The sequence below is a fragment of the Gossypium arboreum genome, chromosome 8, assembly GCF_025698485.1.
Source record: "Gossypium arboreum isolate Shixiya-1 chromosome 8, ASM2569848v2, whole genome shotgun sequence".
Lineage (NCBI taxonomy): Eukaryota > Viridiplantae > Streptophyta > Magnoliopsida > Malvales > Malvaceae > Gossypium > Gossypium arboreum.
In genome coordinates, this window is record NC_069077.1 from 66,390,971 (window position 1) to 66,405,047 (window position 14,077).

Consider the following 14,077-nt stretch of genomic DNA (forward strand, 5'->3'; position numbering starts at 1 on the left):
GACCCATGATCTCGAATTGGTCGCCATCGTATTCGCCTTAAAGATATGGCGACATTACTTATTTGGTGAGAAGTGCCATGTGTATTCGGATCACAAAAGTCTCAAATATTTGATGACTCAAAGAGACTTAAATCTGCGACAAAGACGATGGCTCGAGTTGTTAAAAGATTACGAACTCGTTATTGATTATCACCCGGAAAGGCCAATGTGGTTGCGGATGCCTTAAGTCGAAATCACCGTTTGCTTTACTGACGATGAATGTACACTTGACTATTCTACCCGACAATGTGTTAGTAGCGAATTGAAGGCCAAACCATTGTTGGCTCATCAAATTCGGGAAGCTCGGAAAGTTGATGAGGAGTTGCTTGCAAAACGGGTGAGTGTGTTACGAGCAAGGAATCGAGTTTCAAATTGATGATGACGATTGTTTAAGGTTTAGAAGTCGTGTGTGTTCCAAAGAATTGAACTTATTTCGATGATTCTAAATGAAGCCCATTGTAGTCGAATGTCAATCCACCCGGGTAGTACTAAAATGTACAATGACCAAACGCCAATTTTGGTGGCCCGGTATGAAACGAGACATTTCGAATTTGTTTCAAGGTGTCGATATGTCAACAAGTGAAAGCGGAACATCAAGTGCCATCGGGATTACTTCACCGATCATGATACCCGAATGGAAATGGGATCGAGTCACAATGGACTTTGTATCCGGACCGCCATTGTCGTGAGTAAGAAGGATGCGATTTGGGTCGTTGTCGATAGACTAACTAAGTCGGCTCACTTTATCCCCCGACGCACGGATTTTTCAATGGACAAATTAGCGGAATTGTACGTTTCTCGATTGTGAGATTACACGGGTGCCTATTTCTATCGTGTCGGATAGAGACCCAAGATTCACGTCGCGATTTTGGAAGAAATTGCAAGATGCTTTGGGTACCAAGCTGCATTTTAGCACCGCTTTTCATCCCCAAACCGATGGTCAATCCGAACGGATAATTCAAATACTCGAGGATATGTTGAGATGTTGCATCCTTGAGTTTAGTGGTTCATGGGAACAGTATTTACCTTTGATTGAATTCGCCTACAACAATAGCTTTCAATCAAGCATTAAGATGGCGCCTTACGAGGCTTTATACGGTCGTAAATGCCGTACCCCATTATTCGACTGAACTTAGTGAAGGTAAATTCTTCGGGTTGATTTGGTTAAGGATGCCGAGCAAAAGTTCGAGTAATTCGTGAAAGTTTGAAAGTCGCCGGATCGCCAAAAGTCGTATGCGGATTTGAAAAGAAAAGATATTGAATATCGGGTTGGAGACAAGGTCTTTCTCAAAGTTTCACCTTGGAAGAAGGTGCTTAGATTTGGTCGTAAGGGCAAATTGAGTCCGAGGTTTATCGGGCCATATGAAGTATCCGAACGAGTTGGGCGATCGATATCGATTAATTTTGCCCCGAGCTCGAAAGGATTCACAACGTTTTCATGTCTCGATGCTTCGACGATATAGGTCGATCCATCGCACGTAATTGCTCCATCCGAGATTGAGATTCACCTAATTTGAGCTATGAAGAGGAACCGGTTCGCATTATGATGCGTGAAGTAAAAGAGTTACGCAATAAGAAAATCCCGTTAGTGAAGGTGTTGTGGCATAAACACGAAATTGAAGAAGCCACTTGGGAACTTGAGGACTCTATGAAAGAGCGATACCCGAGCCTATTTACCGGTAAGATTTTCGGGGACGAAAATTTCTTAAGTGGGGGAGAGTTGTGACATCCCAAAATTGACCCTAGTCGGGATGTGGTTTCGGGACCACAAAACCGAGGCATAAAATAATTTATAATTTATTTTGATGCCTATAATATGTGTTAATTCATGTGTGACATTTTGATGTTTCGATTTAGAGTTATAAATGTGAATTTCACTAGAAAGGGCCTAGTAGTAAACATTGAAAGTATGATAGGAAATGTGGGATGACTAGTTTATAATGCATGCAAAAATAAGGATTTGCATGTCAAATTTCCCCTAACATGAAGTGGCCGGCCATGACAAGGAATCATGGGCTAAACATGTCATGAAACATGTTTTGTTGGTGCACTAGGGAGAAACAATAAACAAATGAGTATGGGTAATAAAGAAAAAAAAAAAAATGTGTGTGTGTGAGTGAAACCCCCCTTGCCGTGCATTGTGGAAGAGAAAAGAAAAATTTTGTTCATCCATTTTCTCTTCTTTGGCCGAAAATACTAAGGAAAAAGGGAGGATTTTTGCTTCATGCTTGGTTTAGAAGAGAACTAGAAGGAGATTTGGCTATACTTGCATCAAGATTAAGGTATGTTTGAGGTTGTGTCATGAGATTCATGCTTGTTTTGGTTGCTAACTTGATGTGCATGTTAGCCATGGTTCAAATCCTTGTTATGCCATGGAAATGGTATTTGGCCAAGGTGGATTTTGTGTTAATGCCATTGCATGTTAAATATGAAGCTTGTTAATGGTGTATGTGATGGGGATTGATGGCTCTTGGACTTTCTTTTTAGTATTTTTGAGTGAGACATTAAGTTCTTTGCTTAATCATGACCAAAATGATGGTGTTGTGATGTATTCGGTCATGGTATATCCACAAGTATGATTCATGCATGTTGCATGGTAGGTAAGATTTGAGCTTTGAATATGTGTTTGCACATGATGAATTGGTATGACATATATACTATTTCAAGGTATATATTTGCTTGGGATGATGTTTTCGGTTATGTAGTACATGAGAGATGTGTATTGAGCTACAATATGTAATGCGTTAGTTAGTAAAATGCATGCTGTTTTGTGTGGTATTAAGTGCATAATCGGCCTCAACATGGGCATGCATATTCGCCACATGAGGGAAATTGGTGTGCATGCATTCGGTTAGAGGCAAGCATATTGATGCCTATTCTTGGCTTAGAAAATTCGCTAAGAGGAATACTAACTAAGGTGTTGAGTTCGATTCATGATTTTGTACATATGCGACTTTGATGCCTAATGAGTAGATATTTATATATTGGCTAGGCATCTTGAATTCTCTTCCGATGCTCAAATGATAAAACCAATTTATTTGTTAAATTTAGCCCAAGAAGCTAGAGGTGGAGAATCAAGCAAAGGCAAAGGAAAGATAATCGAGTAGTCGATTGGAAATCGTTTCATCCAATATAAGGTAAGTCATAAAGCATATAATTGGCATTGATTTAAATGATCATAATATATATATATGCAATTGTGTTTAATGAATTGATGTGTAAGTGGAAATGTATGTGTATGGAATGATGCCATTGTTGAATGTATAAAGGTAGTAAAATGCATAACGTATTGGTCTTGGCACTAAGTGTGCGGGTATAAATGGACACGGTGACAAGATTGGCACTAAGTGTGCGGATTTAAAATTTGTACAGCACTAAGTGTGCGAATTTGATTATATAGCACTATGTGTGCGAGCTGATTATATAGCACTAAGTGTGCGGACTTATTATATGCTTTTGCATCACTATTGGCACTGAGTGTGCGATATTATCGAGTTGATCACGGACAGCGGATCGGGTAAGTACCTCGAGCTCATGATGAATAGAAAATACGTCCATGCTTGGGGTTGAATTGGTAAGCCTTAAATCTATGTGATGATTGAAATCGTATGGTTGTGCTGGAAAATGAGTTAATGTGTAAAAATGCTTGATTATCTTGTTGTGTAGAATATGAAATGTGGATGTATGACTTGGTGCGAGATTGGACCGAAAGGTCCGAGGTATTATGGTATAGATTCGATATGGATGAGTACCTAGCCTCGTTTGTTGTACATGTTGTAGTGACTTTATTAGTGGATTGATAAATGCTTATGACTTACTGAGTTGTAAACTCACTCAGTGTTTTCTTGTCACCCATTTTAGGTCACTGGGACTCGTCTTTGTTGTGTGCTCGGAACCGTCGTTGAAGTCATCACACCGCTGAAATCTTGTGGTATTACTTTTTTGTTGTTGAAGAACATTTGGCATGTATAGGCTATTATATTTTGTCGAATTGTGGGTTGTAAACTTTAAGCCATGTGAAAATGGCCTATGTGGTCGTCGAGTGGGATGCTAGAACCTATAGCCACGAGTCTTAGAAACTCAAATTTTGTTAAGGTGACCATAATTTGTGTCATGTATGATGGATGATTAAGGCCAAGGAAAAATTCATGAAATTGGCATAGTCTACTGCAGTAACTGTTGCGGACAGCAGCAGTGAGATGAGATTGAAAAATCACTAAAAATAGTATAAGTAGAATTAAATAGTGAGTAAATTATGGAACTGATCCTTGATGAATCTATTTTATATGGACAAAACGGAACGACCATATGAGCAGTATACTGGGAGATATTAAAGTTCTCGTGAGACAGGGCCAGAACGATTTCTGGGTCCCCTGTCGTGACTTTGAAAATTTACCATAAATTATCCAGAAAGAATTAGGAGTCATGCCTTATATGTACAGATTCCATTTTGAGTCTAGTTTCATTAGAAACAAACGGCACCAGTATTAAAGCCCTGTACAGAAAGATATTCAAGTTGTAACGCGCGGAGGTCAGAGCAGTCGATCCCTGTAACATGGGTGACTTTAACTAATAAACTGTACCAATTGGCCCAACCAAAATTCTAAAAATAAATCCATGGATGGATATATGAGTCTAAATTCAGGAAAATTTACGAAACCAGTTTCCGAGTTTTGGAACTCGAGATATGATTTTAAGGCGACGGTGACGCAGTTTTCCAGCCTGTCCAGAAATGCCAAATTGGTCGGTACTTTAAGAGGATTTGTCTCGTTAACCCCTCGTGTCCGACACCGGCGTCGGTCACGAGTTAGGGGTGTTACAATTAAGCATGAAATTAGTTGATATTGTTATGGCAAGATTGGTGTAAGTTTTGGTATTGAAATTGGTTGATATTATAGTGCAAATGTGCTTGGTTTGATGCTTGTAGGTTTAACCCAAATTGGGTGGCAAATTGGCTTTTCAAATAGCCTATTTTGTCCACACGGGCAGAGACACGGGCATGTGTATCAGCTGTGTACGACACACGGTCATGTTGCACGGCCATGTGTCTGCTAGGGTACCCTACGATTTTAAGTCAATATTGAGCACGACCAAGGCACACGGGCGAGTGGCTAGCCATGTGACCCAAGTTAATTTCGACCACGGCCAAGACACATGGCCATGTCTTATGTCCGTGTGATTAAGTCAGTATGTATACTCTAATTTGACACGGTCTAGACACACGAGCGTGTCTAATGTTGTGTGAGGCACGCAGCCTGTTCACACGGCGCGTGTGACCTTCGTAACTTTGAAAAATGTTTTAGTTTTGAAAAATATTGTATGAGCTCGGTTTAGTCCCAACCCCTTTCTAAAGCATGTTTAAGGTCTCGTTGACCTATGTAAGGGACTCTGTAATGATTTTATGATTATATGTGAATGATGTCTGGGAATTATTTGTGAAATGTTCTGATTTTTCTGGTAACGCCTTTAACCCTAGTCCGACAACAGATACGGGTTAGGGGTGTTACATTTGGTTGGTATCAGAGCTACGGTTTAGCCAGTTCTATGACTAACATTGCATTTGTGAGTCTAGCTCTACATGTCATATTTATGAAATGCGATAGTGTGATGAATCCTAACAATGAAAATGTGTTTTTATATAGCAAATGGATCCCGAACGAGCTATAGCTGATGATATAGAGAGTAATGTGCCTGCTCCCGCGTAAGGGACAGCGCCATCTGACTCTAGACCAGGTACGAGTAGCCATGATGGAGAGGCTAGACAAGCCTTCTACCAGATGATGAATGATTGGTTCACCCAATACATTAGAACTAATCTGGGTATTCAACAACCCCAATCCCGACTAATCCTCTGCAAGTCCCTGCTATGCCACAAGCTAATCCGACTCAGTTAAATAAGCCTCCAGTTGATAAAATTAGAAAATATGAAGTTGAAGAATTACGTGCTATTACGAATGATGATACTGAAAGAGTCAAGTTCTGGTTAGAGAATACGATTCGAGTGTTCGAGGAATTATCATTGACTCCAAATGAAAGTTTAAAATGTGTCGTTTCACTTTTGAAAGATACGACGTATAATTAGCGGAAAACACTAATATCTGTGGTTCCGAGGGAACGAGTCACCTGTGTAATAACCCGAATTAGGGCCTAATCGGAATAGTTGTTTTGTGACCACAAATCTGAGATAGAAATAATTATTTTATGATTATTTTGAGGTCTATGATATGATTGCATGATTGTGAGAAAATTTCGTGAAGAAATTCTATGCATAAAGTGCTTAATTTGAAGTTAGGGACTAAATTGAATAAATTGCAAAAATTACATTCCAGAAGTTTCTAGTATGAAATTGCTTTGAAATATTAATTAGGAGGTCTTAAATAGCAATTTGACCAATTTCAAAGTTTTCGGACAAATATTAGACATGAATGGAATTTTTGGAAAGTTTAGTAGTAAGGGCATTTTGGTCATTTAGGGGTAAAATGAATTAAAATACAAAATTAAAAGCCAATTTTACTCATCTTCTTCACCATGGGCGTGTATACCAAGGGAGACTCCATGGCTAGGGTTTCCACGCTTCCAAGCTCGATTGTAAGTTTGTTCTAGCCTTGTTTTTAATGATTTTTACGTTTTTGGAGTCTTGGTAACTTGATTTAGCTTATGCTAGCAATAATTCAACCTAGGGTTCATATTTGGAAAAATACCCATAGGTGAAATTTGTGTATTTTGGTGTTTTATGAAAGAATATAAGGTTTTAAATTATGTTAGACAACTTGTGCTACTCGGTTTTAAGTAAAAACGAGCAAAAGGGCTTAATTGGTAAAAATACCTAATAGTCATAAGTACATGTTAGAGTGAGAATTTGATGTTGCCATAGAAGGGAAAAATGATCACCATGTCATAAAACATAAGAAAATAGGATGACGTTTAATTTCTGAACTTTGGGGCAAAAGTGCAAATATGCAAAAGTTGAGGGGTCAAAATGAAAATTTTAAAAAATATGATTTTTGGACCGTATGAATAGTGTGACTAATTATTAGGCTAAATGTGATATTATAGATGAATGAAATCGAGATTCGGGCTTAAATCGGGAAAATACAAGGTTATGGACTGAAATGGTAAATTATTGTTTCTGGATCGAGGTAAGTTCGTATGATAATAATAATGCAATGTTATGTTTGAATTATATTTCTTACTATTATTGCATATATTTTATGATTTAATATATTGGAAAAGTTGATGGAATGGTGTTTATGATGTGGAAATATGACATGAAAGAATGTTACATGAAATGCAAGAAAATAAAGATACATGACAAGTGATATATGAAATATGTGATATATGTTATGTAAATTCTTAAAAGCTGATTTGATATTTGAGTTGTGTCTTATTATACTATGAATGGACAATTGGTACTATGGATAGTGAGATCGACACTTCGAGTAAATTCGTACATAAATAATCTATCGATTCTTTTTATGTTATTATATTTTGATATCATATGAAATGTGGTCGCCTATCAAATGGTCATTTGATGTAAATTATGAATTTAAATTGATTACGGACAATTTAGTAAAATGTTGAAAAGTGAGGAATTTCCCGATTGAACCTTCGAAATAAAAACGATCTGAATGATCTATTGTGAGGTCGCATGTGTAGTACTAAGTGAAGGCTAATATGCGTCAAAGCCGTGATCACGTGTGTAGTACTAAGTGCGAGCTACTACGTGTATTAGATGGTGAGGTCACGTGTGTAGTACTAAGTGCAGGCTACTACGTGTACCAGACTATTGGTCGCATGTGTACTACTAAGTGCAGGCTACTATGCGTGCAGATAGCTTCTACCGCAAGTGTAGAAATGGAAAAATGTGTAGGCAATTGTGTATACATTATTATTCGATGAGTTCAACGGGAAATCGATTAAATGAAAATACATGTGAAAGTGATTATGTGATGAACAAGTGCAAGTATATGTTTATTGGAATTTATGAGTAATATGCTCAAAATTTGAGCGAACCTCGGTAAAATGGAATGGATTAAGTGAAATTGTGTAAAAGTGAACTTTAGTAGTAAAACAAGATTAGACAATGAAGTGTATGACTTTGAAAATTCACCAAAAATTGTGTAAGTTGAATTAAATTTTAAAAAAAATTATGGAAATCATGCTTAATGAGTCTATTTTCACATGAAAGAAACAAGGGAAACAAAAGATTCTATATTGTGTGATATTTAAATTCTTGTGAAACAGGGTCTGAATGAATTCGAGATCCCCTGTTTTGAATTTAGAAATTCACCATAAATTGTACAAAAATTATTGAGAGTCATACCTTACATGCATGGATTCCTTATTGAATCTAATTTTAAGTTAAACAAACGGCATGGTCGTTGGAATTCTGTATAGGGAGAAATTTGGTTTGTAGTGCACAGGGGTCAGAGTAGTCATACCCTGAAACAGGGGAGACTTTAACTAATAAACTGTACTAAATAGCTTGACCAAAAATTCTAGAAAAAATTTAGTATGTAGACATATGAGTCTAGTTTCAAATAAAATTTACGGAATTGATTTCGAGTTTTGTAACTTGAGATATAATATTTTTAACACCGGGACTCCAGAAAATAGCCTGTCCTGAATATGTGTAATTGTACAATTATAGTGTTTTATCTTGAAAAGCATGGTAGTAATTGCTTATTATTTTCATATGAACTTACTAAGCGTAAAGCTTACCCATCCTCTCCATTTCTTTAGTATTGGCAGGTCGGCTCGGGGTTGGAGATCGTTGGAGGCAAAATCACACTATCAAACTATCATTTTTGGGAAATTTAATTCAAATATTAGAAATATCAAGTGAGTGGCATGTATATGAAGTTGGTTTGTGATATGTATTTTTATTATGATTTTGACCTTACGTATCAGTCTGCATTGAGTTATCGTATATGATCATGAGATGTGGTCCTTATCCATTATGGTTTATAAGTTTAATTAATCGTGCCATGTCCTACGTTTTGATGTGATGATATAGTTAGTTTTGTTTGTTATGCATGTGTTCGAAAAGTTTTGAATTAAATGAAATTTTATGGCCTCGTTTTCGTCTATGTGTATTGTTAAGTGTGGTAATGCCTCGTACTCTATTTCGGCCTTGGATACGGGTAAGGGGTGTTACATTTAATGGTATCAGAGCTATGGCTTAGTCGGTTTTCGGACTAACCTAGCATGTGTAAAAGTCCAGCTATACATGCCACTGATCCGTGATAGTGTGATGTTTTCCGACGCGTATGAGCACCGTCTTGCTTAGATAGAGGTACTCTTCAACCGAGCTGTACTGACCATGTTCAATGTGATGTGAAGGTGTTTGAATAAAATTACGATTATGATGAGTCTCAATTTAGAAAAGTATTAATAAAAATTTATGATATATATATAAGTGATAACACGTGAGATGAAAGGTCATGTTGTGATAAATATCCATACTTGCTTGATGCTCATATGATGTAGTGCACTTGGCTTACTTGATAAGATGAACGAGATAAGTAGAAATTCGTATAAGTATGAGTAAAAGGTCCTAATATCATGATATGAATGAAAATGTCATTGCCTTGATTGAACGTTGAATGTTGATGAATGTCAATGATATTTTTTATGAGATAAATGATTATAATGAAATGAATTTATTTATGTTAAATTGTTTGGACTGAATTATGTGATTGTAATAATATGTAAATGATGATGGACGAAATGAAAGTTGCGATTGTGATGCAAATATCTATGTTTGTTAAACCTTTATATGATGTCATGAGTATGATTTGTTCGAGTAGATGAATGGATAAGTCAAGCTATCCAGAAAACATAGGATGCATGCATAATTATACTTGACTAAATGAGATAACTGGAAAGTGAGCATTAAATCAATATGAATGTTAGTTACTCGAAATGAATAACATGATTGAGATATGATTGCTATGAAAAAAACTGTGTTACATGTATATATATATGAGAGTTGAGTCAGAGGCCCTACGACCCCTTTCCCCTTACCAAAGTGGTGTTTTATAATGGAATTTCATGAGATTTATACTAAATAAGTTTCCGGTTGAGAAACCAAAGAGTTCAGTGCTAGAATAATTATAAATATGATTAGAGATTGAAGAATGAGTTGGTAAGTAAAGTTAAAGCTAGAAAAGTATCGATTGGCATAAGGATTATTGGAGCTATACCTTGTCTCGATTAAAGAATGAATTTACTTTGGTAAATTGAATTACTCAGATACAAGGTCGAGAAAAGTGTAAATAAAAATTTATTCAGAACTAGTCTTCTTTAGTGAAAAGTAATATGAAATTTGTGATGGCAGAAATAGTTAGGGAAATGATATATGAAATGTGTAATATCTGAGTGTGACAGTTACGGCTAGACAGATTTTAGTAATTTCTTCTAAGATGTTCTATGTGTTTATCCGTTCCCAGAAATATTTCTATGGTTATTGATCTTTTGAAGAAATTCTTGTTATATGGGGATGTTTTCTAGTCCTGATGTTAAATGAAAGCATTGGTAGCCTGACTGGTTTATAATTTATATTGCTCTATTCCTTCGGGCATTCTATTATATTCTGCCTGATAAAAAAAATTGATGAGAGAATATGTATGATACTATGATTCTGTTTCTTCTACTTGATACTCCATTTGATATGTATATATATGGGAAGATACATTGTTCTTGTTGCATTTGATTCCAGTGAGACTAAATGATGTTTTCTACTGGATTTCTTTTCTCTAAGGAATTATTAGGATCTTCTATATTTTCCTATGAGTTTGGTTTTCAATTTTCCGGCATAGTATCGTATCTTGGGTTTCTTTATTCTGGATTTCTTTATTCTGGGTTTTTCTATCTTGGATTTCTTTATTCAGTTTTCTTGTTATCTTTATTCCATAATTTGTCAACTATGACTCATGTTCGGAGTGCATTCTTTAGCTCGTGATAATCATGTCAAGTATGGCTATACTTCTGATTTGATTTGGGTGATGTGGTGTTTTCAGTATTGGGATTTTTCTAATTTTCGTGTAAGGTTTGACAACAGTAAAGGTATAAGTGATAAAAGTGCGAGTTTCAATCGGTATGGTGGATTACTTCTCTCAAGTAAGTCAATTATTGTAACGCCCCGTACCCGAGACCGTCGTCGGAGTCGAACACGAGGTGGTAGCAGACTTAATTCATTACTTAAACAGCTCAAACAATTTATTTTTAAAATTTTCAGTCAAGCTAGCAATCTGCATCACAGTCGCTTAAAAATTCATATCTCAAGTTCCAAAACTCGAAATCAAATTCCATAAATTTTAACTAAAACTAGACTCATATATATATTTACTAATTGTTTTATAGAATTTTTGGTCTAGCAAATTAGTACAGTTTATTAGTTCATATTTCAGGGTTCGACTGCTCTGACCTCTGTGTATTACGAATCAGATATCTCCTTGTACAGAGTTTCAATGACTATGCCGTTTGTTTCTAATAAAACTAGATTCAATAAGGAATCTGTACATATAAATCTTGACTTATAATTATCTTTCAAAAATTTATGGTGAATTTCCAAAGTCAGAACAGGGGATCCAGAAATCGCTCTGGACCTGTTTCAGAAAAATTTAAACATCTCATAAAATATAACTCATATACCTGTTTTGTTCCATCCATATGAAAATAGACTCACAATTCTTCAATTCCATATTTTATTCATCATCTAATTGTATCTCTACTATTTTTAATTTTTTTCAAACTCACATCATCATTGTTGTCTCGAATCTATTTTATGGTAAATTTTACCTATTTCATGGTTTCCATGGATTAGCTAGCAATTTAGCATACATAACACCAAATATGATCATGATTAGCCATTCCAATGGCTAATCATTACCAAGCATTTCCAACCACTCAATAACCATATCATAAGACCATATATACAAAATGATTATAATGCTATACATGCCATACTCAAATTATACAAGCCATTATGCCAAGATGGTATACGGATAGTGTGAGCGAGGCTCCGACCATTCCCGATTTCTGAGCTGGCTTGTCAAAACTACAAGGAATGAAAAGAAGGGAGTAAGCATAAATGCTTAGTAAGCTCACATGCAAATAGCAAGTAACACAACTATATACGCAAACATAAAACATTATTTGCATAATCATCACCGAGACATTCATATCACATTTTCATTTATCATCTTACCATATTGTTGTTATATCGAGTTTTCAACCCGAGGGTTAAGTACATACCTGTTCAAAGTATTCATTTCACAACACTTACCAATACGTCCCTTTCATCTCGAGTATTCCTCCATTTGAGTAGAATTTTACCCGTTGAACGCTTCAGAATATAGTTCGGATACATGGAAAGTTTGCACATAAGTGCCACATATATAGCCAAGCTACCATGTAACCCGCCCATAAGTGAACTCGGACTCAACTCAACGAGTTCGGGCGTTCGCATCCATAAGTGAACTCGGACTCAACTCAACGAGCTCGGATGCCTAGTTACATCTCACGAACTCAGACTCAACTCAACGAGTTCGGATGCTCAGCCATCCTAGTGACATGTCACTTGTATCCTAATCTATTCCTAAGGTCCAAACGGGCTTTTTTCCTCGATCTCACATATTTGCCGTCTTCCACGGAATATCGGAACCGATACTCGGTGATAGTTCATACTCATCAAGTAATTCACATAATTACATATTATCCAACAATAACCACAAAGCATAATATTTCATGATAATAATCAGCATCATATCATATAAACAACATTAAATTGCTTAAAATGACAATTATGTTACTACATTTACACATGAACTTACCTCGTATGCGAAAATGGCTACTTTTGTCATTTCGTCCACAACTTGGTATTTTCCCTATTTTAGCCCGAATTTTAGTTTTCCTTGCTCTATCATTTAAAATATAGTCTAATTAGGACTCACATTATTCAAATTGACCCAAAATCATATTTTGGAAAAATTACAATTTTACCCCTAAACTTTTGCATATTTACACTTTTTCCCCAAAGCTCGTAAATTAAAATTCAGCCTATTTTCTTATGTTTTATGACATGCTGATCATTTTTCCTTCTATGGTAACATCAAATTCTCACTCTAACATGTACTTATGACTATTAGGTATTTTTACCGATTAAGCCCTTTTGCTCGTTTTCACTTAAAACCGAGTAGTACAAGTTGTCTAACATAATTTAAAACCTCATATTCTATCATAAAACACCAAAATACACAAATTTCACATATGGGTATTTTTCCAAATATGCACTCTAAGTTGAATTACTGCTAGCATAAGCTAAATCGAGCTACCGGGACTCCAAAACCGTAAAAATCATAAAAAACGAGGCTAGAACGGACTTACAATCGAGCTTGGAAGCTTGAAAAACCCTAGCCATGGTTTCTCCTTTCTATATTCGGCCGTGGAGTTGAGATGAGCAAAATTGGCTTTTAATTTTGTATTTTAATTCATTTTACCCCTAAATGACCAAAATGCCCTTACTACTAAACTTTCCAAAAATTCCATCCATGTCCAATTTTTGTCCATAGACTTAGAAATTGGTAAAATTCTATTTAAGACCTCCTAATTAATATTTCAAAACAATTTCATACTAGAAACTTCTAGAATGCAAGTTTTGCAAATTGTTCGATTTAGTCCCTAATTTCAATTTAAGCACTTTATGCATAAAATTTCTTCATGAAATTTTCACACAATCATGCAATCATATCATAGACCTCAAAATAATCATAAAATAATTATTTCTATCTCGTATTTTTTTGTCACAAAACCACTATTCCGACTAGGCCCAAAATCAAGATATTACAATTATAGTCAATGTCTTCAATTGAGATATTTTGGTACTTGAGCTAATGCAATTGAGACGGTTTTCATTAACGTAATGAATGAATAGTAAAGGATGGCATAATGAATTGTTTTGTAACTAGAAGAAAGGATTATTTTCGAGGTTATATCAGAATTATTTCCGTAGCGGAAAGAGGAAAATGTGATAGTG